The sequence below is a fragment of the Cynocephalus volans genome, chromosome X (genome assembly GCF_027409185.1).
Source record: "Cynocephalus volans isolate mCynVol1 chromosome X, mCynVol1.pri, whole genome shotgun sequence".
In the NCBI taxonomy this organism is placed as follows: Eukaryota; Metazoa; Chordata; class Mammalia; order Dermoptera; family Cynocephalidae; genus Cynocephalus; species Cynocephalus volans.
The window spans coordinates 22,601,926-22,626,427 of NC_084478.1; the positions used below are offsets into that span (position 1 = coordinate 22,601,926).

A 24,502-nucleotide genomic window follows, 5' to 3' on the forward strand; every position below is an offset into this window, starting at 1 on the left:
TTCCTGAAGAGTGCTTTTTCTCTGTTATCATTATACATAATTATTTCAAGTTAAATATTTCATAGATTTAATTAATTGTTCTTCAGTTTTTAACATGCACAAGGTATGAGCCATATATTGCAAATACTTTTATTGAGGTACAGTTTGTTAGGAAACACAAACAGTAAATAATGAGTATAATAAACAGATAAGTTTGGGGGAATGAATTATACAGCCACAGTAACCAGATTACTACTTTAGTGTCCATCAGTCTTGCTAACACTTATTAATTCTAATGCATTTTTCTACAGATTGCTTTTAGATAGTCTGGAAACAAACATGTCATCTGGGAATAATGATGTTTGCATATCTTCCTTTTTAATTTCTGGTCTTTTACATTTTTTCTTGCATTATGGCCCTGACTAGGACCTCCATAAAATGTTGAATAGAACAGGGGACAGGAGATATTGTTGTATCTTTTCTGATTTCAGGGGGAAGTTTTGAATATTTTTTCACTAAGTATGATATTTGTTGCAGTGTTCTGAGTTTTAGTTTTTAATCATAAGTGTGGCAAATTATGTCAAATGATTTAGACCCATTGTAATAATACATTAAATTTTTCTTTCTTTTTTTTTAAGTGGTTTGATTTCAAAATGTTAAACCAAGAAGAATTCATTCTGGGATTAACTTCAATTTGTTCATTGCGTTTTATAATTGATGCATCTTTGATTTTGTTTATCCAACATAAGTTGTTGTTTTCTGTGTTTGGTCATGCAGGATATAAACGTATGATTTTACTTTCTTATAATATCCTCTTAAATTTGATGTAAAGTTTATAAGGGTCTCCTAGAACATTTGGGGGATTGTTTTTCGATTCTGTGGAAGAGTTTGTACAAGATTGGCGTTATTTCTTTCTCATTATATGGAAAAGTTCAGGAATTCAGGCACTAGGACTTGGAATTCATTCATAAAAAGGATATTCATTATAGACATAATTTATTTAATAATTGAAGGGCTATTGAGATTTCCCAACCTTTTTAAATTATTTATCATTCCATATACTTAAAAATTTGTTAGCATAAAATTTATATAAATATCAATTTGTAGTATTATGTGTTTGTCTACAGGATTGGTAGTGATGATTCAGTCTACATTTCTGGTTCTGGTAATGGGTTTCTTTTATTTTTCTCCATAATTTGTGCAAGGGATCTGTCAATTTTCTTTTCAGTTCAATAAAAATTTGGGATTCGTCAATCTTCTCTTTGCAATCATTCAAATTTCATTCACCAATCTTAATTTTATTGGTTCATGTCTTCAATTATTTTTAGTAGTAAATTACACAGTTTTCAATTTCTTGAGGTGAGCTGTTATATCTTAAATTTTCAGTATTTCCACTTGTGTAAGTAATGCTATTTATTTTCATGTAAACATATTTTGGTGCAACTCATACTTCGTAATAGCTTTATTGAGGTATAATTGACTTAAAAAACTGCACAACCTTTAAATGAACAATATATGTTTTGAGATATTATATATTTGTGAAACAGTCACCATAATCAAGATAATGTAACTATCCATCTCACATACTTTTCCAAGTTTTCTTGTGCATATATGTCTTCCCTCTCTGCTGGTTCTGCCCAAACACTCCACATTTTCCCCATGCTATGCACCTCCTTGTGTAAGTCTTTCTATGGACATATACTTTCATTTTCTTAAAAAAAAGTAAACTTCCAGAAATGGATGACTGGATCGCATGATTAGGGTTTCTTTAAGTTATTTTACAGTATGACAAAGTAGTTTGCAACATTATACCATTTTACAGCTTACCGGCAATATGAGTGTCACAGGTGCTCAACGTCTTTGCCATTGTTTGTCATGGTCAGAACTTTTAACTGTAGCCCTTCTAATAGGTATGCACTGGTATCACATTGTTGCTTTATGTTGCAAGGTGTAACCAAGTCATAGTTCTTTGTGTTCCAAGCATTCCCAGTAAATGGAGAAAACAGATTAAAGGCCTGATGCGAATCCTTTCCATTCATGTTTTGCATGTATAGTTCTTTTTTATTGCATGCTGGATTTTCTGTTTGATGTAGTATAGGGATAATTGCAGGCTCTGGGTGATTTTATCTTCCTCCAGGGACCATTTCTTTTGCTATTGAGAGGCAGTAACCTGGCGAAATGCCCTTTCTGACACTGAGAACTTTTGAGGCTGGATTTCAAGTTATATTGTATTTCTTGTTCACATAGACATTTACTGCATAGCCCCTCTAGGATGTCAAAAGAACCTAAAATTAAAAAAAAAATAATTAGCCCTCTGCTTTGTGGGCTCTGAGCTGAATTTGTGCTGCCTGTGATGGAGGTAGTACTGGAAGACGGTCAGTTGCTTAGTTTCTCAGCTTCAATTTTGTGCTTAGCATCTTGAGTGCTCATTCAGATCTTTCAATTAACAAATACTTTGTGGCGAAGATGATACCAAAGTTAGATCTCACCACTTGGGCTTTCTTCCTCCTGAGATTGTGAACCTTTAATTCTTGCCCCCTTAAACTTGTAATACCTCAAAGGGATATCTTTCATATATTTCCAGCTTTCCCAGTTTTTCTCAGCAGGATGCTTGGACTCGTAGATTATTACAGGAGGCAGGTTTTTTTTCCCTAAAAACCTATTATTTAAAATAAGTTTTAATTAATAGGTGTTTTCCTCCCATAGCCAACTAATCCCAATTCTATATCACGACTATGAACAAAATTAACTTAACTTTCTATTTTGAGGTCAGTGTACATTCATTTGCAGTTACAAGAATTAATATGAAGGGATCCATGTACCCTTTACTTACTTTTACCCAGTTTTAACATCTTGAAATCCATGGAGCACTATCTCAAGCAGGATATTAATATTTATACAGTCAAGATAGAGAACATTTCAATCGCCAAAAGAATCCCTCTCGTTTCCCTGTTATAGGCAGGTCGCTGTCGTTCATCTCCCCATCCTTGACTTCTGGCAACTAATGATCTGTTCTTCATTAGTGTAATTTTTAAAAATTTTATTGACATCATATTCATGGAATCATTCTGTATGTTATGTTTGGGACATTTTTTTTTTCTCTCTCAATATCTGGAGATTCATAAAGATTGTTGTGTGTATAAATAGGTTTTTAAAGTTTTTATTGCTGAGTAGAATTCCATGGTATGGATATACCACATTTTGTTTAACTATATGAGGGTCATCTGGGTGTTTTCACTTTGGGGCTATTACAAATAAATCTGGGTCAAACATTTCTGTATATGTTTCCTTGGAAACATGCGTCTTTAGTTCTCTTTGCTAAATACCAAAGAGTGCAATGCTCTGTCATATGGTACTTGCATAGTCAGGGATTTTTTTTTTTTTTTTTTTTTTAAGACTGCCGAAATTTGTAACAGTGGCTGCACCATCTTACATTCCAAGAAATACTGTCTGAGTTTGTCTGCATTTTATGGTGTCACTATTTTTTATTTTAGCCATTCGGATAGCTGTGTAGTGATATCACATTGTGATTATAATTTGCATTTACCAAATAACTATAATGTTAAACATGTTTCCATGTGATTATTTGCTATTTGTATATTCTCTTTGGTGAAATCTCTCTTTATTTCTTTTGACCATTTTACAGTTGGATTTTTCAAAATGTGTGTTATGAGTATACTTTCTATATTACAGATACTCGTTTTCTGTCACATATTTGGCTTATAAATATTTTTCCCAGTATGTAGCTTGTCTTTCTGTTTGCTTAACAGAAAATAAAGCTATTAGCATAGTATTTGCAAGTGAATATTTTTTTTTTTTTTTGCAAGTTTTTGGAGGTTTTCCTGTTATGTTTCTGTTATTGATTTCCCATTTGATTTTATTATGGTCACAGAACACATTCTTGTGATTTCAGTCCTTTTAAATTTTTTGAGGTTTATTTTATGCTTGACAATATGATCTGCCTTGGTGTATGTTCCATGTACAGTGGCAACAAATTTGTCTCCTGCTGTTGTTGGGTGCAGTGTTCTGTAATTGTGAAACACATCCTGTTGAATGATGGTGGTGTTGATTTCTTCAGAAATTTTGCTGAATCTATGTAATTTTTCTGTCAACTGTTGAGATATAGTGGTTGAAGTCTCCAGCTATAATTGTGAATTCAACTATTTATTCTTTCAAGTGTATCAGTTTTGCTTCTCATACTTTGTACATATTCAGGGTTTCTAGATCTTTTTGTTGAATTGGCCATTTGTTATTACATAATATAATGTCCATCTTTGTCTCTGGTAATTTTCTTTGCTCTGAATTCTGCTCTATCTAATACTCTTATTGCCATTCCTGCTTTATTTTGATTATTTTGGGTATATCTTTCCATATCCTTTACTTTCAGTCTGCTTATGTCATTATATTTAGAGCAAGTTTGTTGTAGACAGAAAATAGTTGAGTCATTTTTTTGTTAATTCACTCAGCCAATATTTGTCTTTTAGTTGTCATACAATTGTATAGGTCATTTTTATTTAATGTTATTATGTGTATGTTAGGATTTAAGTGTGGTATAACATTTTTTCTGTTTGTTTTCTCTGTTTTTATTTTTTCGTTTTCTATTGTCTGCCTTCCTGTGGGTACTTTAAAAATTTTTAGCAATTCATTTTTTTATTTTTGTTTATCTATAGCGTATTTGAGTGTGTCTTTCTGCATTACTCTTTTTACTGATTACTCTGACCATTACATATATATAAATATATGTATATGTATACTTATTACAATCGGGTGTAATCATTTTACCACTTTTAGTGATGTGTTAAAAACCTTATCTCCTATTACATCTCTCTACCCACTCCCTATTTTTAATATAATTATCATAAATACTTCCTCTTCATACTTTGAAGTCCACATCAGAAAGTGTTATAATTTTTACTTATAATGTAAAACGTAATTTAGAAAACTCAAGAAGAGAAACTTGGTTTACTCTATTCACCTGTCTTTTGCTTACTTTTACTGATGTTCCAAGTTTTCTGACTTTATTATTTGTTTCTGTTCAGAAAATTTCCTTTAGTTATTATTTTAGGGTAGTTGTACTGGCAGTAAATTCTTTTAGGGTTCCTTCATCGAAGAATGTCTTGGTTTTCACTTGAATCCTGAGGATATTTTCACTGGGTTTAGAATTTCACAGTTCTTTTCTTTCAGCACTTGAAAAATGTGGCACTTTCTACTAGCTTTCCTGGATTTTGATGATAAATTCAACATAATTTGAATGTTCTTGTATTTTTTTTTCCTCTATAGGTAAGATGGCATTTCTCTTGCTGCTTTCAATAAATTTTTTTTTCTCTTTAGTTTTCAGAATTTTGATCATGATGTATCTTGGTCTGGAATTTTACAGGTTCATCCTGAGAGAATTTTGTTAAGGCCTTGTACGTTTAAATTTTGTTTGACAAATTGGGAAGTTTTCAGGCATTATTTTTGAAAGTATTCTCAGTACTATACTCTGTCCACTCCTTATGGGATTCTAATGACAGGAATGTTAGAACCTTTGTTATTGACTCACAGGTCTCTGAGACTTTGTTCTCCTACCCACCCCCTTACTCATATTTCCTTTCTGTTTCCTGACTGGGTAATTACTCTTTTTCTGCCTTCAGTGTCAATGATTATTTCCTTTGCACCACATCAACAGGGGGAAAGTGAAAGCACGGCCTCTGTTGCCAGGTGATTGTAGAAGTCCAGATTCAACCCTTGGCCTCCATTGACTCCTGAGTGGGGAATGTTCCTCGTTACTCCTGGGTAGGGTTGGAAGTTCTGTCCCCCCACTAGGCTTCCACTGAGAGTGGCAGGTCACAGCTCCTCATGGGCATACTACTGACACCATATAGAGTGACTTCTTTACCATGGGCTGTGGTGAAAACTGTTACTCTTCTCTGAGCTTCCTCTGACAGCACTTCAGCAAGAAGGGGAGCAGTATGTCATTAACTCCAATAGAGTAGAAGTGCAAACTTTCTACCTGCTCTCCATTAACAGTGTGGTGTGGTGGAGGGTGCACTCTTTACTAACAGCAAGTATGAACGTACCAGCTTCCAACTGCACCACTATGGATGCCGTGTGATGGTGATTTGAGTTAACTAGCTACATACAGCCTGGTCAGGGTGGACCTTTGATAACGTAGTTGAAGATGGCAACTCTATTTTGTTGTGATGTTTTGCTTGAACAGAGTAGTTAGCTCTACTCATTTATGAATTAAATAATCGTGTATTTATTCACATATTTTACTTAATCAGAGCTTTGCACTTCTTCCTGCAGTTCTTAGTTTGCACCAGGAGAGATAACTCTACCCTCATACTGAATGACTTCTTTTAGTATTACTTCTTTTACAGTTTTCCCAGTGGTAAATTGTCTCAAGTTCGGTTGTTTCTTATTTCACTCTCCATGAAAGCATAATTTTTCTACATATGGAATTCTCAATTGACAGTTTTACTTTTTCCTTCAGCATTGGAAAGATGGTGCTATATTTCTCCTGTTCTCCACTATAACCACTGATTTTATTTTCTTATCTTTCTTATAGTATTGATTTTGTGTAAAGTTTATACCAGTCTCATAATATAATTGAGAAGCATTTCTTTTATCTGGAAAAAATTGTGCAAGATTGGGGTTCTTTTTCATTATATGGAAAACAGCAAGTCTTCAGGCACCAGGGTGTAGAATAGAATCACTGGGAGGAAATATTTAATTACAGATGCAATTTTTCAAATAGATGTAAGATTATTGAGACTTCCTAAATTTTTCTCTAATTTCATTTTTTTAAACAATTTACTGATTTAATGTAACTTCAATTTATCAGCGTAAGTTTGCTTAAAATATTATGTGTATGTCTCAAGGATCTGAGCAGATAATTCTCCATTCCTGGTAATAATGTCTGGTTTTTGTGTTGATAAGTGTCTCAAGGGTTCATCATTTTTAAACCTATTACCAAAAATAAAAACAACAAAAGTAACATCTTAAAATAACTTATGGATATGTTGATTCAACTTTTTATAACTGAAAAAATTTCATCCTTTAATCTTAATTTTTTTTTCATTTTTTTTAGATTAAAATTACCGGGTATTTTTACAAATAATTGAGCTTATCAGATTTATAAATTTTAGTACATTCTTTTTTGAATTGAATGATCTGAAATTTCTTTGAGACACATATTTGGTGCATACTGCACGTTTTGAATAATTTTTTGAGGTATGATTGATTTAAAATAAACCACATAATGTTAAAGTCATCATAAAAGTTTAAAGACTTTCAAGTATTAATAAAACTGTCATCACAATCAAGATAACATAAATATCCTCTCCTCTTCCACCAAGGTTCCTTATGAACCTCATATTGCTCCCCTGTCATCCTGCCCAAGCCCTCCACCCTTTCCTGTGTTATGGACATTCTTGAAGGAGTCTTTATATGGACATAAAATTTTATATTTTTTTGAAAAATTTCAAGGAACAGAATGGCTAGATCACATGATAGTTGTGCCTTTCAGATACTTTAGAATTTGTGTAAATGTTCTGCAGTGTTAAACCCTAGCAGCAGTGTAAAAGAGTCACCTTTAATTAAGTACTTCTCAGCACTTGGTTATTATTTTTCATTGTTTCTCATTTAGCAGGTGTGTTGTGGTATCTCACTGTTGCTGTAAATTGTGTGGGAATCACCAAGTCTTAGTTCTTTCTGTTCCAGGCAACCTCATTATATGGAGAAAATGGATCCCAATCCTGATGCTAGTCCTTTCCCACCCCATTCGCTTTCTGCATGTGTGGGTACTTTTGATTGCAGGCTGGATTTTCTGTATGAAATAGTGTAGAGGTAACTGGAGTTTCTGGGTGATTTTATCATTCTCTGGCATACATTTGCATTTGACAGGCAGTTAGGGTGGGGACAGTTAATCGCACTGCGGTCAGAAATTGAGTCCTTTTAAAGCTGGATCTCGAGCTTTGTGTGGAGTTTTCTATTTTAGGTTTATATTGACCTTAGGACATAACCCCTTGGGGATGCCAAATGAACCCTTGGTTTGTTTTCTGTGATTCGTTTCGTCTGTGAACTGTCAGGTTTAATCTGTGTCCTCTTGGTTGGGTGAGACTGCCAGAAGTCTTTCTCAGCTGCTTAGCTGCTCAGCTCCAACTTTCTGCTGAAGCCTCCTTGATCGTCACTCACATCCTTGGAATCAGCAAAAGCCTTCAAGGGAGAAGCGGTAACAAATGTGAATGGTTCTCGTGACAAAGGCTTCTCTCCTAATTGAGATTCTGTCTTTTTGAATGCTTTCTTCCTTTGATTTGTGGTGCCTTCAAACAATATCTTTTTTTTTTTTTTTTTTTTTGTCGTTTTTTCGTGACCGGCACTCAGCCAGTGAGTGCACTGGTCAGTCCTATATAGGATCCGAACCCGCGGCCGGAGCGTTGCCGCGCTCCCAGCGCAGCACCCTACCAAGTGCGCCACGGGCTCGGCCCCAAACAATATCTTTAATATCTTCCAGCTTTCCTAGTTTTTCTCAGTAGGATGGTTGAGCTGAAAAGGCTGGTGTGCTATTAAGCAATAGTATATCTCTACAAATACTAGTTATGGAAATAGTTTTGAATCTGTACATTTTATTTCTTTTATAGAAAGTTAATTCAGTCTATATTTCCATAAGATAAACAATTGCTTTTATGGCAAATGATCTTCCTGAAGAGTGCTTTTTCTCTGTTTCATTATACATAATTATTTCAAGTTAAATATTTCATAGATTTAATAAATTATTCTTTAGTTTTTAACATGCACAAGGTATGAGCCATATGATGCAAGTACTTTTATTGAGGTATAGTTTGTTAGGAAACAAAAACAGTAAATAATGAGTATACTAAACAGATTAGATTGGGGGAATGAATTATACAGCCACAGTCACCAGATTACTACCTATACCATGTCGAATTGTTGCTCTAGGGAGTGGCATATCAACCTTTATCTTGCCCTGGTGTACTGAGAGTTATGTTTGTACCACTCCATGTAAATGTACCCTCATGACATGGGACTTTGTGGTCTTGGTGTCATATATTTTACATATACGATACTATTTTTTTCATTTTTTGCTTTATACATTGAAATGCATTTTAAAAACAATAGAAAAATTGTCTTATATTTCCCCATACATTTTATTTTTTTTTGAGTAGTAGACTTTAGTTTATAGCAGTTTTAGGTTTGCAGAAAAATCGAGCAGAAAATACCCCCCTACACACACACAGAGTTTATCCTATTATTAATATCCTGCGTTGCTGTGATACATTTGTTACAGTTATGAACCAATATTGATAAACTATTATAAAGTAAAGTTTACATTAGGATTCCCTCTCTGTGTTGTATAGTTCTATGGGTTTTGCTAGATGTGTAATGTCATGTATTCACTAGTACAGTATCATACACAATAGTTTCACTGCCCCAGGAAGCCTCTGTTCTCCACCTGTTCATCTGTGCATCTCTCTCTCTCCCTGAGAACCTGGTAACCACTGGTATTTTTTTTCCTGTTACCTCAAACATTTTTTGTTTCTTTGTGTTAGGTGCATTCAAGATCCTCTTTTCCAGCTGATTGAATTTATACAATAAATTGTTCTTAATTACAGTCACCCTACAGTGCTATAGAACACTAAATCCTATTCCTCCTACTTAGGTGTAATTTTGTGTTTGTTAATCAACTCTCACTATCCCCTACCCCTTTATCCTTCTGGTAACAATTCAGCATGGTAATCTCTGGTAACCACCATACTATTCTCTACTTACACGTGATAAAAATTCTTTGCTTCCACATATGGATGAGAATATGTGGTATTTCTCTTTCTGCTCCAGGCTTATTTCACTTAATGCAATGTCCTCCAAGCTCATACGTGTTGCCACAGATGGCAGGATTTCACTGTTTTTAATCGCTAAATAGTATCACGTGTACACATACCACATTTTCTTTATCCATTCAACTGTGGATAGATACTTAGGTTGATTCCATATCTTTGTGATTATAAACAGTGGTGCAATAAACATGAGCGTGCGCACATCTCTTCGATATGCTGATTCCCTTTCCTTTGTTTATATATATATATCCAGTAGTGGGACTGCTGGATCACATGGTAGTTCTATTATTAGTTTTTTGAGAAACTTCTGTCTTGCCTTCCATAATGGCTATATTAATTTGCGTTCCCACCAACAGTATGTAAGAATTCCTCTTTCTATGCTTCCTTGCCTGCCTTTGGTATTTTGTCTTTTTAATATTAGCCATTCTAACTTGAATGTCGTAATATTGCATTGTAGGTTTGATTTGCATTTCCCTGATGATTAGTGATGTGGAGCTTTGTTTCATATACCTGTTGCCCATTTACATGTCGTCTTTTGGAACATGTCTATTCAGCTTATTTGCCCATATTTTAATTGGATTTTTCATTTGCTGGTTTTTTCTTTTGAGTTATTTGAATTCTTCTTATATTCTGGATATTAATCCTCTGTCAGATGCATAGTTTGTAAATATTCTCTCCCATTCTGTAGGTTGTCTCCATTGATTTTTTTTCTCTGCTGTGCAGAAGCTGTTTAGTTTGATGTAATCCCATTTGTCTGTTTTTTTGTTTGGTTTTTTTTTTTTTTTTTTTTTTTTTTTTTTGCTTTTGTTGCCTGTACATTTGAGGTCTTCTTCATAATGTCTGTTCTCAGACCAATGTTCTGAAGCATTTCCTCTATGTTTTCTACTAGTAGTTTCATAGTCTTGGGTCTTACATTTCAACCTTTAATTCATTTTGAGTTGATTTTGTATATGGTGAGAGGTAGGGTCTAACTTCATTCTTCTGCATATGGGTATCCAGTTTCCCCAGCACCATTTATTGAAGAGACTGTCCTTTCCCTAATGAATATTCTTAGTGTCTTTGCCCATAATCAGTTTTGTTTTGGTCATCACATACCATATGCAAATACTGGTAATCAACTATGAACCCCCTAAATATGGATAAATAAAAATAAGAAGAAAGAATCATTTCTGTGACATATATAATTTGTGATGTGCAACAGAAAAAAAAATTACTCAAGATTTAACTAAAGTTATCAACTAATCATTTTATAGTCTAAAAAAAGAAAAAAGAAAACCAGTTGGCTGTAAATATGTGGCTTTATTTCTGGGTTCTCTATTCTGTTCTATTAGTTTCTAGTCTTTTTTTATGCCAGTATCATGCTGTTTGGGTTACTATAGCTTTGCATATATTTTGAAGTCATGTACTGTGGTGCTTCCAGCTTTGTTCCTTTTGCTCAGGATTAATTTGGCTATTAGGGTTTTTCTGTGGTTTCAAACAAATTATAGGATTGTTATTCTATTTTGTGTGAAGAATGTCATTGGCATTTTGATAGGGATTGAGTTGGATCTATAGACATCTTTTGGTAGTGTGGTATTTTTCACATTATTGATTCTTCCAGTCTGTGAATGTGGAATGTGTATGTGTTCCCATTTCTTTGTGTCTTCACTTTCTTTCATCACTGTTTTGTAGTTTTTCTTGTACAGATCTGTCATCCTTTTGGTAAAATTTATTTTTAGGTAGTTTATCTTTTTCTGTACCTTTTGAGAATGGAATTACTTTCTTAATTTCTTTTTCAGCTTGCTTGTTATTGGTTTATAGAAACTCTGTTGATTTTTGTATGTTCATTTTGTATCCTGCAACTTTACTGAATTCATTAATCACTTCTAAGAGTTTTTGGTGGAGCTTTTAGGATTATCTATATGTAAGATCATGTCATTTGCAAACAGGGACAATTTGACTTCCTCCTTTACAATTTGCATACCCCTTATTTCTTTCTCTTGCCTAATTGCTATGAGTAAAACTTCCAGTACTGTGTTAAGTAAGAGTGGTGAGAGTGGGCATCCTTGTGTCATTCCTGTTCTTAGAGGAAAACCTTTCAGCTTTTCCACATTGGTATGATATTAGCTGTGAGTTTGTCATATGTGGCCTTTATTGTGTTGAAGTATGTTCTCTCTATACCAAGTTTGTTGGTTTTTTTGTCATAATGGGATATTGAATTTTATAAAATACATTTTCTGTGTTAGTTGTGATGATCATTTGCTTTTTGTCCTTCATTTTGTTGCTGTGATGTATCAAGTTTGTTGATTTGCCTTTGTTGAACCACTCTTTTGTTTTTTAACTGGAGCATAATTGATTGTACATGTTTTGGGGGTACAATCCCACTTCTAGGAATATATGCAAAAGAATGGAAACCATCATGTTGAAGGTTACCTGCACTCCCATGTTCATCACAGCTGTACTTAAAATAGCCAAAATGCAGAACCAACCTAAATGTCAAACCATTCTTGCATCCCTGGGATAATTCCTTAAACAGACAAGAACAAAAACAGAAAAAGAAACAATATCCCCATGAAGAAAGATGCAAAAAATTTCAACAAAATACTATCAAACTGAATCAAGCAGCCCTTGAAAAAGATCACTCACCACATATTTTCCTATTTTCTTTATTGTGTGTGCTCTTCATTTTTTCCTGTAATTTTTAATTTCCATGAAGTGTTGCTTCACTTTAGTCTGAAGAACTTACTGTAGTATTAATTGCATTACAGGTTATCCAGCAGCCAATTGTCTAAGGTTTGATTATGTGGATGTTTCTTATATCATTCTGAGTTTGGAAGGATAATTTTGCTAGATATAGAATTCTGAGTTGACAATCTTATTTTTTCTTTAGCATTGGAAAGATGCTGGTCCATTTTTCTCCAGCTCTCCGTGGATACTCTTGAGAAAGCAGCCATTATTTACATCATTATTCCCAGATGGGAAGGCAATTCATTTGTATTTCTCTAGCACATTGAGTTTTATTATTTGGCTTTAGCTGCTTAAGTATGATGTACCACATGCATATCTATTTTGATTTTTTGGTTCCTCTAATCTTGGATTTCTAATTAGAATATATTTTTGTAAAGTTGGGAATTTTTGGCCTCTTTTCTACAAATCATATGGTTTTCTTTCCTGATCGATTCCTCTCCCTCCTCATATTGCACTCTGATTAAGTATATGTTTGATGATTGAATATTATCTAACAGGTCGCTATAGGTTGCTGTACTCTTCCCACAGTCAATGGGCACTGCAAGACCTCTGTTATTTCCATTCCTCTCTTAGCCTCACATCCACTTTCCGCTATGCCTTGATGATTCTTGTGCACATGTTCAGCCCAGGCCCTGACCAAGACCTATTGTAAACTTCCACACAGACTTCTGCCTTGGTCCTGTGAACAGCTCCCTCATCTAGAGTGTCGTACCACGTAAATCTCAGCTGCACAGCAGCCTCGACTTTTATCTCTGTTTCATCAGCTTAACAACTCTGCCATGCTCTACCTGTTTCAAACTCCCTGCCATAGGTGAAATTGCCTCATCCAGAGGGCCTGGGCGAACATAAATCTCTCACCTTGACAATAGCTTGTGTCAGTGAGGAACTCTCCTACATAGTTTGTGGAAAGAGAAATTAGAGCCAGGACTCTGGCACAATTTTGGCAGATTCTATTAAGCTGAGTAGACACATACAATACGACTCAGTAATTCTACTCTAACTTACATAGTTATCCTAAAAATGCACCTCTGTGCCAAAACATGTATAGAAACAGTAATACTTAGTAGCTGGACACAATCTAAAAGTTCACCATTTCTAAGAATGGGTAAAATAAGGTATATCACACAATGTAATGCCATTCACCAATGAATATGAACAGACTTCTTCTACATGCAAACTGTTGTTGTGACGGGATCCCTGCCAGCGCATCCTGCCATGCACTGATTGGAACAGGGTCTCAGGTCGAGTTGGGAAGTCTAGCACATTCCTTGGCTCTTTATTGTCATCAGTATTTCCAATAACACCCCTCTTTTTGATTCCATCTGGCTAGTCTGGCGATTTGGGCAGAATTCTTCTTGGATCCTGGGGAGAAATGAGCCTCCAGGGGCCAAACTATGTTGCTTTGCTGCGTTTTGAGAAATACTAGGTCTAGGTCACCTTCTTTTGTAGGGTGGGTCGTCATCAAATGCCTGCTGCTCTGTTATTCCGTCACTTTGCCCTCCACTTAGATGCCTGCCCTCTTCTGACCACTGTTCAGAGTTTCTTTTTAGTTGTGTTTTGTATTCTTTCCAGGGTTTTTGGCTGTATTTAGTGGAAAGGAGCAAGGAGAGACAAGTATACACTATTTTGTGCAGAGAATAACTTCAGCCTAATTTTCCTTAGTTTTACCAAGATTCAGAATGATGAGTATTTTAGGTTTCTTAATGGCAGATATACTCCATCCTTTGGTTCTATCACATTCTGTTTGTTCATTAATCAGTTGACAGACATTTGGGTTGTTTTTACTTTTTGCTGTTATGAATAATGGTGCTATGAACAATCGGATATAATTTTTGCATGGACATATGTTTTCAGTCATCTGGAGTGGACAGGTAAGGTTGGAAATTCTGGGTCATATACTAACTGTTTGTCTAACTTGTTGAAGAATTACCAAATTGTAGAGCTATATATGAGGGTTTCAATTTCTCCTCACCAATACTTGTTATCTGTGTTTTTGATTATACTAATTCTTTTGGATGTGAATTTGTATACCATTGTGGGCTTATTTTCATTTCCCTAAGGACTAATGATGTTTGACGTCTTTTCATGTGAACATTGACCATTTGTGTATCTTCTTTGGAGAAACTCCTATTGGAATTCTTTGCCAATTTAAAAAAATTAGATTGTCTTTATCTTACTGAGAAAGATCTTTTCATATTCTGTATATAGATCCCTTTTCAGGCATATGATTTCTAAAGATTTTGTCTCATTCTGTGAATTGTCTTTTCATTTTCTTAATGATGTTCTTTGAAACAAAAACATTTTCAGTTTTGATGAGTTACAGCTTATCAGTCTTTTATTCCTTGTGCTTTGCTGTCATAATTACGAAATCATTGCTTAACCTAAGGTTAAGGTACTTTCTTCCAGGAGCCTTTTGGTTGTAACAGCTACATTTAGATCTATGATCCACCTGAGTTCCGTTTTCTGTGTGAAGTGAGGTAAGGGTCCAACTTCTTTCTTTTGCACGTAGATATCCAGTTGTCCCAGTACCACTTGTTGAAAACATTCTTTTCCAATTGATGTATTTCCATCATAAAAATATTTATACTTGCTATCTGTAAATATGATTGTTTCCCATTTATTTAAATCTTTAATCATTTCTTTGTACATTGTTTTGTGCTCTTTGATCTGTAAGTCTTGCATTTGTTTAATTGAATATATTACTAAGTAATTAATATCTTGTGATGTAAACAATTGTTTTCCTTATTTCAGTTTTGGCCTATTCATTGACTGTATAGAAATACAATGGATTTTGAGGATTCCCTCGTATTCTGCATCCTTGGTGAAATTGATTTATTAGTTCTAATTTTTAGTGGATTTCTTAGAATTTTTATATAGTTTAATGTTATCTGCCAATGGACATAGTTTTACTTCTTTCTTTCCAATCTGTATACCTTATGTCTGTTTCTGGCAAACACATATTGAATAAAATTGGTCAGAGTGGACATATTTATCTTGTTCTTGATATTAGGTGGAAAATATACCATCTCTCATTGAGTGCAATGTTAGCTGTAGGTTTTTTGTTGATGCATTTTTTCAGGTTAAGGAAGTTCTCTTTTATTCCTAGTTTGTTTTCTCTTATGAAAGTGTGTTGGATGCTGTCATGTGTTTCTCTGAATATCTTGAAATGATCATATGATTTTAGTTTTTTAATCTATTAATGTGGTGTTTTACAGTGATTGATTTTTAGATATTGAAACTATCTTGTATTCCTAGCACAAATCCTACTTGGTCATAATGTTTAATCTTTCATATGTTGCTGGATTTAGTTTGCTGGTATACTGTCAAGGATTTTGGCATCTGTATTCATAAGAGATAATGGTCTATACTTTTCTTGTGATGTGTTTGTCTGGTTTGGGTAGCAGGGTAGTACTGGCAATATAGAATGAGTTGGGAAGTGTTCTCTCCTCTTAAATTTTCTGGAACATTTTGTGAAGAATTGCTGTTATTTATTGTTTAAGTGTTCTTTAAAATTTTCCAGTGAAGCCATTTGGGTATGGGCTCTTCTTCATGGGAAGATATTACTTTGAAGTTACTAATTCAGTATCTTTACTTGTTATAGTTCTCTCCAGAAGTTCTGGTTTTTTGTTTTGTTTTGTTTTGTTTTGTTTTTTTCTTTTTTGAAGGAGTTGATTAGTTCATGCCATTCTAGGAATTGGTCAATTTTGTGTAAGTTCTCTAATTTTTAGCATGTAGTTGTTTATAGTAAACTCTTATAAGCCTTTTATTTATTTGTGCAAATTTGAGAGTGATGTCCTCTGTTTAATCCCTGATCTACGTTATTTTAGCTTTTTTTTTTTTTTTTTTTTTTTTTGTCAGTCTACCTAAACTTTTATCAATTGTGTTGGTATATTTAAAGAATCAACTTTTGCTCTCATTGATGTTTTTATTATTTTATATTGTCTGTTTATTTCTTCTACAATCTTTATTTTTTTCTACCCTCTGCTTTTATTAGTTTTAACTTACTTTTCTTTTTCTAGTTATGGTAAAGTCATTTATCTGAGATCTTTTTCACTATGTGAATATAGATGCTTACAGCTATAAATTTTCCTCTAATTGTTTATTCAGCTTCATCCCCTGAATTGTTTTGATGTTTTGTTTGCACTTTCATTCATCTCAAAGATTTTCAAAGTTTCCATGTGATTTATTCTTTGTCCCACTGGTTCTTTCACGGTGTGGTTTAATATCTACTTATTAGTAAATTTCTCTGTTTTCCTTCTGTTGTTTTCCAATTTAAGTCCGTTATTGTCAGAGAACATGCTTTGTTTTATTACAATTCCTTTGAATTAATTGGGCTTTGTTTTAGGCCTAATGTATCTCTATTCTTGACAATGTTTTATGTGTACTTGCAAAGAATGAGATCAGAGTGTTCTCCCTATTACCCTTTCTTTCTAATTATTTCTTTTCCTTTTTTTCTAATGAAAGTCTCTCCCTAAGTCTGGATTTGTTTTTATTTGATATTCACTATTTGATTAGTCATTGTTATCACATATTCCTTACGTCTTTAAACATAGTTTTATTTAGTACTTTGAACCTATTTATCAAAGCTGATTTTTTCATTTAATGATCTTAAAGAATATGTAAAACTTACTCTTCAGTTAAACACACTTAATCTCTCTACTTACTTGAAGCTGATATACATATATCTTTCATTGTGGTAAAAATGTATATAACATAATGTTTGTCATTTTAAGCAGTTTTAAACATACAATTCGTGAAATTAATTACAATTACAGTGCTGTGTGACCATCACCTCTATTTCCAAAACTTTCTTGTCATTGTAAACATAAACTCTGGATCCATTAAACAATAACTCCCCATGTAATAGCTGTTATGAACTATTTTTCCGCTAGTCCAACATATAGTTTCCCTTAAAGGCATTGACTATTGTTTGCCTATTGTTTTGTATATGTATCACACTTTCCTTTTTCTTTGCATGTCTTCAGGTATTTTTGTTGTTGTTGTTAAAAACTGGACATATTAGTAATATTTTAAATCTGGATACTATTCTCCAAACAGGCTTATTGTTTGTTGAGTGACTTGACTGGAAGTCTGTTTCTACTTCATAGTGCAGCTTCTGATATCCTTGCTCAGATTTTCTCTCTGTTTTTATCTTTTTAGCCTGGCTTCCTAGGGATCCTCCCTTTGTCGGCAGAAAACACTTATTGGTGAAAAGTTGTACTTGAGCCCCTAAAGTGGAAAAATGTTCATCCTTTACTTTTGGATCTATTTGCTGCTTGGAGACTGCTTTCATCATTCCAGGTTCAAAGTTTTATCTTTTAGCATCAGAAAGAACAGACTGAATATAATTTTATTTTTCAGCTTGGCTTTATAGGAATCCCCCGGGTTGAGAATAGCTTATTCTTCAGCCCCTGATTAGTCAGATTATGTTTAAGCAATTTGAGCCATTGAGGTTTTTACCTTTTGCTGATTGACCTGTTTGTAATTTGGGAATGCTTTAAAGTCTTCCTCCACATCCTACTCCAGTAACTTCTCAGTGGATGCAGCCTCAAACATGCAAACATCCTTCTGGACCCCCAGGCATAAGTGTGATCACAAATAGGCCCTTCCTGGCTTTCTCTATCTCTGGTTCTCTCTGTTAATTTTCTGGCTGCTCTACAATTTCCTTGTTGCTACTACTTCCATGGAGCCCCCAGCCCCTTAATATTTTGTCACCAATATCTCCATTGTTTTTGAAGCCCTTGGGCATGAACTGTCCACATTCTGTCCCATACAAAGTCAGTACCCTTAGGCACAGCTGCAGATATACTAGTCCGTACAGCCTACTTCTTCCCGTAGGCAAAACCTCACTACTACTAAGTCTTAGTTAGGGTAGGGGATAGAGATCCACTTCTGCCAGAGTGACATCTCTGCTGTAAGAATGGGCACTGGCGGGGGAAGGTGATAGCCCCTGGCCTTTTTGGCTTGCCTTCTCCAAAACTCAACTTCTGTCCAACAAGACATGTAGGAGAGGGAAATTACCTCCTGGGGCAGAGCCCTTGCCCTACAAGTGGGAGCTAGGTGAGAAAAATGTACCCCAGTCATCTTGACAGTGCTTTCCTGGAATAGAGCTTCTTCAACAGAGGGCTTGTAGGGGAGGTGGTGAATGAGAGACATAGCCTGTCCTCCCAAAGTGAAATTGGAGCTCTACATTGTATGCTGTGAGAGGAGGGAATGATTGTCTTCTTGGCTTCACTTCCTGCAGTAGAGATTCTGTAACAGAGCTGGAAGGAGGGTGCATGAGAGCAGATCATAACTCAAATGTCACAGTCATAGACTCTTACTGTTCTTACCAAGATTTAGTAGATTTTATTGAATGTTTCTTTTTCTATTTGCTATGTTCCATTAACTTCCAGAAACTTCAAATGTTTTTGATATAATATTCACCAGTTCAATGATTGTTTTACAGGGATTAGTATTCACCCAGATCCTCGCACATCTCTCCTGAAGTCTGCCCTTCTAGGTTTATTTAGAATAAACAAGCTAGAGAAGTTGTGCTCTGGTAAGACAGTGATAACTATTAGCATGTTTACAAAGAGTTATTACCAATGTCATTAGCACTTTTATAAGGAGGTCATTTCCTCCCACCTCGCATTCCAGGTAGAGAAGAAATAGTTACAGGATTTCTTTTATTCCTTTGCTCCACAACATGCAAAATCAGTCTAAAGTGTTAGGAGGCAGGGCAGTGATTAGCTATGGAGAAAAGGGAAGGCATTGTGATGGGAGCTGGTTAAGGGAATTATCTCTCTTATTCTTCTGGAAGTCTGAGAGTGTTTCATTCTCCACCCGAGTGGTGTTTATAAGCTGTGTTCTCTTTGCCTAACTACATGGATCTGGTTATTTGGTATTTTTTCACTCTTCTCTGTTTATATTATGTTATGAAAGACAAATACATAGGACATATAAATACAATAAATATTACCTAGAAAACCAAGGAAATATCATCACTAACTGTTTGGTGTGTGTGTATGTGTTTGTGTGTTTGTATGTTTGTGTATGTTTTTCTAGGAGGCAGAGTGATAAAATTTTGGAAGTGTATGTATGGGGTTCCAAAGACATTGGTAATATTCTCTTTCTGGTAGGTATACATGTGTTCACTTCATTAATAATTTCTGTATTTCATGTGTAAACCACATGTATATGCTAATAAAACATTTTAAAGAGATAACTTCTTTTAACTGGACACATAATATGTACTTTCTGTATCCAGCTTCTTTTTCTAAGAGTAATATCTTTGTAGTCGTTTGTAGGATCAGTTTCCATTTGCTTTTTGTGTGTAGTATTCTATTGCCTGAATGTTCCATCACATGGATATTTGTCCATTCTGTTGTTGCCTGATATTTGAATTTATCCTGTCTGTGGCTACTTTGGATAAGGGTGTATGCACATTGTGGTACATTTGTCCTGGTGAAAATAAGCACTTATTTTTCATGGGTACATGCTAGGAGCGGAGTTGTTGAGTTTCAGGGTAGACAGAGAAGATATAATTTTAAATAAATATTTGAGTTTTTACCATTATTATACGTACTTGAATATTTTACTTACTAAAATGAGTCTATTTTTTTTTTTTTTTGGATACCAAAGTGGCCAGAAGATAATTTTTTCTATCAGTGAATGAAAAAGTTGTGGACATACTTAGATTTTATCCATGGGGTGCACAGTTTAGACAGTGAACAAATTTAAATAGGCAGTGGAAGGCCCAGGGAATACATTTTTTTGTGTCCCAGATTCAGTACTGGCTATTCAATAGAATGGTTACATTTCCACACAGAAGAGAAAAAACAATGGTGCCTTGGAATTAATTTACTTCACATAATGTAATAACAGAGTAAGAATTGGTGCTGAAATCTCCTTACATCTTATCTCTTAATTATTCACTTTTGCGAGCAGGTTGTCTAATGTACTCTTTGTGTGATACCATTTTCTGCATTCCCCTTAGCTTTGTAAAAGGGTGGTTTAACCTGTTGTTTCATCATTGGTGCCAGGTACTGCCATTTATAGGAGCAATAAAAGGAAAATGGGTGCAGTCACAGAAAGCATATTTATCAAAAGAATATCATATTTTGTTCCATTAGGAGATAAACATGACTTGATCTCAGCTTCAAAGGGCACTTATATTCATCAAGGAACAATTATGTGATCAAAGCCCAAACAGCTACAGGCTTAAGAAAATGTTCACTGTGTTTTAGCATTGCTTAAGTGGACATCCAAATTAACCAATGAAACCAAAATGCCTAAGCAACAGCAATACTGTGTTAAAGGGAAGGATATTACTTACAGAGGAATGGAACCAGTGATAATGAGAGGCCCCAATTTCTGAGTGCCTACTGTGCGTCAGGTGTCGCACGTAGAACTTGCAGTGGGTTATTTACTTTAACTTTTACAGACAGTAACAGATCGATATTATGTGTTTGATGACGTTACTGGGGTTTAAGGCGTACGTAATCTGGCCATGGAAACTGATGCAGCTGAGAATTAAGTCTTGACACAATGAACTCCAGAAGTTGCTCTTTTTGCACTTTCATTGTAAAAGCAAGTCACAGATGGAGTTTTTGTTCTTAGGAACAGAAATTTCGGTAAGGACATTGTGGCTTCATAATATCCTGATAATTGTGTAGGATTTTATTCTCCCTTTTCTTCTTTCCTCTCCCACTCCTTTTCTTCCCTTTGCTTTTTTTCTTGCTCCTCCTTTATCTTTATAGCCATCATCATAATCAGTATATATGAGTGGTAAAGCATGATTATTCTCTACAATATGAGATTCGCCTGCCTAATTTTTAAAAATGGCAATAATTAAAAACTGAATTAAAATTGGTTGTTTGCTGTGCTATTATGTGAGCTGTAGCTTGGTTCTCTCTGAGTGCTTTTTGGTGAGAATTGAAGACGCTTAGAGAGAGTGTAACCCGAAATAAATATAGAGTTTTATTTGGGAAAAAAGTCAACATTTGTCTTTAAGTTTGAAGAAAGGAAAGCATAAAATATTTTATGAAGAGAAGCAGAAAAAGTTTCTTTTTATGATTATTATTTTTTAAATGTAGATATATTAAAATTTGAGGTACCTTGTCTAAATTTGATGAATAAAGTATATATACATGGTGTATTACATGAATATAGTAATATACTACTCTAATGCTATATATTAAATTATGTAGTAGCATTTATATAATGTATGTGTGTGTGTGTCTGTGTGTGTGTAGTTATATAGTAGTAATTTTGAAAGTGTCCGTGAGAAAAATTATAATGAAAAAGAAATGCCCACATCATCATCTGGAAATAGCTAGAAATATATATTGGATACAAATGTGGTCATTGCATATACTAACTAGATTATATTATTGCAGAGAAGACTCTTATGATGGGTGAAATATTACAATCTTTTATTGTTTAAAATATCATTTTACCACTGTTTGGTGAAAATGTCTGTTGATTGTATACGTTTTCCTACATTCTTATTTGCTGTACACCTCCCATCTCATTTACGGAACATCTGCTCTTTGCCAGATATTGTTTTATAAGGACAAATAAGGTATAACTTTTTCTCTTGAGTTCACCATTTAGTGAGAGAGATGGAGAAGCAAACAAACAGTGTTCACAGAGTAGGAAATGATATCAAGTAGTGAGAAAAGGGCACACAGGATCCTTTGGGAGCACAGAGAACAAGCTCAGTGGTCAGGAGGCCCGTGAATCTTCGGTAGGTTCTTGACACACGACAGCGGCACCAAGGTCGAGTGAGGGCACCTGCAGAGAGACACGGCCTGATCCATTAGAGTGCAGGAAGAAAGTCGATAGAACATGTTCTTTAGAAATAATGAGATAACAAAAACCTCGTTAAATAATTTGAGATTTAAAATTATATAAAATAAAAACTCTCACTGTTTTCAAAGTTATACTTCTGTAATATTTCATATAGTAGCATTATTTGATAATATTTTCTTTTCCAGTGTAAAATGCCTATATTAAAATTCCTTAAGTTCAGTATACAATGTTAAAACTAATCTAATCTATGCACATTTTTGGATAAAATTACAATTTAATTCTATGTTTATTAATTGCCTAAATGTTGATATAAGTGTTCACTAAGGCCAAATCTGACAGACCCCTGGAAGCCAAAGTGATAAACACTTCAATAAGGAATGCTTTGTTTGTGGCAAAGCTACTCATTGCGGCTACATAATAGATTGTTTTTTACACCCAAACCAGCGTCCTTCTGTTTTATACATGCATATGTGTGAGAGAAATATATCACTTACACGTATGCTGAAAACATACTTATGTTAGGAATTAGGACAGGTTCTTCGAAGGCAGTCTTTCTCCCACCTTTTCTATCTTCACCCATTTCTTCTCCATTGCTTTTTCTCCTTAGTATCTAAAAACGCCCAGTCATTCTCAAAGTCAACAAATGATCACAAAAATACAAAGAACTGACGATTTACTTGATCTCTAGCAGATCCCAGGCTCACATTGTCCATTTGTCTCCCTGTGGCCAACAAAAGTGCACAATAGCTTCTCAGGTGGTCATTTAAGGATGAGTAAATGCCACCAGAGCACAACTATCCCAATGTACAATGTAGTGGGCTTCTTTCTTTTTTTTCTCACGTCATAAATCTGTGCCTGAGAATTCTTCATCATCTTGCTGCCTCTTTGATACATTTCAAAGCTCTCCACAGAACAGCCCCTACCCACCAAACTCCCCTGCCCAGCACTGCCACACACACACATACTCACAGAATAGTTTTCCTCACGTTTTCTCTGGCAAGACCTAACATTTACAAACTATCGTGTTGAAAAGTCCAGGAATAATCAGACTCCTTTCTGTACCTCGCTTTTTCATTCACTCTAATCTAACTGGTCATAAATTCCTCAGGATTCCCTGGTTTTGCACCTTTATTTCTTCTTCTACACCCGCACTACTGCGACCTCAGGTTTTGACTTTATGAACATCTCTCATTCATGTCCTCATCACCTCTGCTGACCTCACGAATGATCTCAGTATTAGAAATTATTTGAATGGAACAAGCTTCCTTCCCCTTCCCCTGTTCTGCATATGTTATATTTTTCTTCTGTGTGGAATATTCTTACTCTTTGTCTCACTTGTAAACATATACTCCATCTTCAGTTGTCAAACCCGGTATCTCTGAGGTCTTTCCTGATCCGTACTCCCCATAGCTATTGTTTCGTGGCTTAAAAGGATGCCTGTTTGTTGTCTCTAATATCCTTCTGCTAAAATCATCCGTGGGGACTCCATATGCTCTGGAAGACCCAGCTCGACTTTGACCTCATTACAAGTGTCCCCCATTAGTGTAAGTCAGTGATTCTCACTTGTGACCCCAAACAGGCAGCATAAGTACCTGGTAAAATGATAGAAATGTAAATTCTCAAGCCACACAACAAAATTACTGAATCAGAAACTCTTGAGGTTTATGTTTTAACAAGAGCCTGAAGTCATTGTGGTGCAGCCTAAGTTTGAGAAACATGAATGGACAATATTTTTCTCATTCTCTGTGCTTTTACACCAACTTCCACACATCTTCAATGGAAGCAATAACCATATTATATTGTAATTATTTCTATTATTTTCAGAAACATTTTCCTCTTCCTTTCATAGGTGGTGAACACAAAGGGAGATTCAACCCGTACTAGGAATCTTCACAACCCCTTTGCATTCACCGCCCTCAGCACCTGCTGAGCAGTGGCCACAGCTGGCCGGCGTTCATGTGCTTCATCAGACCTAAGAAGGACGGGCAGTCTCTAGAGTCATTGTAATGCTGATTCCAGTTTTCCTCATAGGTCATAAGGAACTTCGTGGGTGTGAGTCTGAATCCCTTCTGCTCACAACACGTGATGAACTCTCCTGTATGCCTGCTTCGTGCCTCTCAGCTTGGTGACAGTGAAGGTGCCAGGTATACACTGCGTTGGAT

General features: G+C 35.0%; 1 long non-coding RNA gene across 1 annotated transcript in view; it reads left to right on the forward strand.

The window, feature by feature from the left end:
- LOC134367694 (uncharacterized) overlaps positions 1-24,262 on the forward strand; it is an 82,817-nt gene extending 58,555 nt beyond the window's left edge. The window contains exon 3 of the long non-coding RNA XR_010022437.1: positions 24,190-24,262. This is a non-coding gene — a long non-coding RNA (uncharacterized LOC134367694). The remainder of the gene's footprint in view (positions 1-24,189) is intronic.
- Positions 24,263-24,502: the final 240 nt, after the last annotated feature.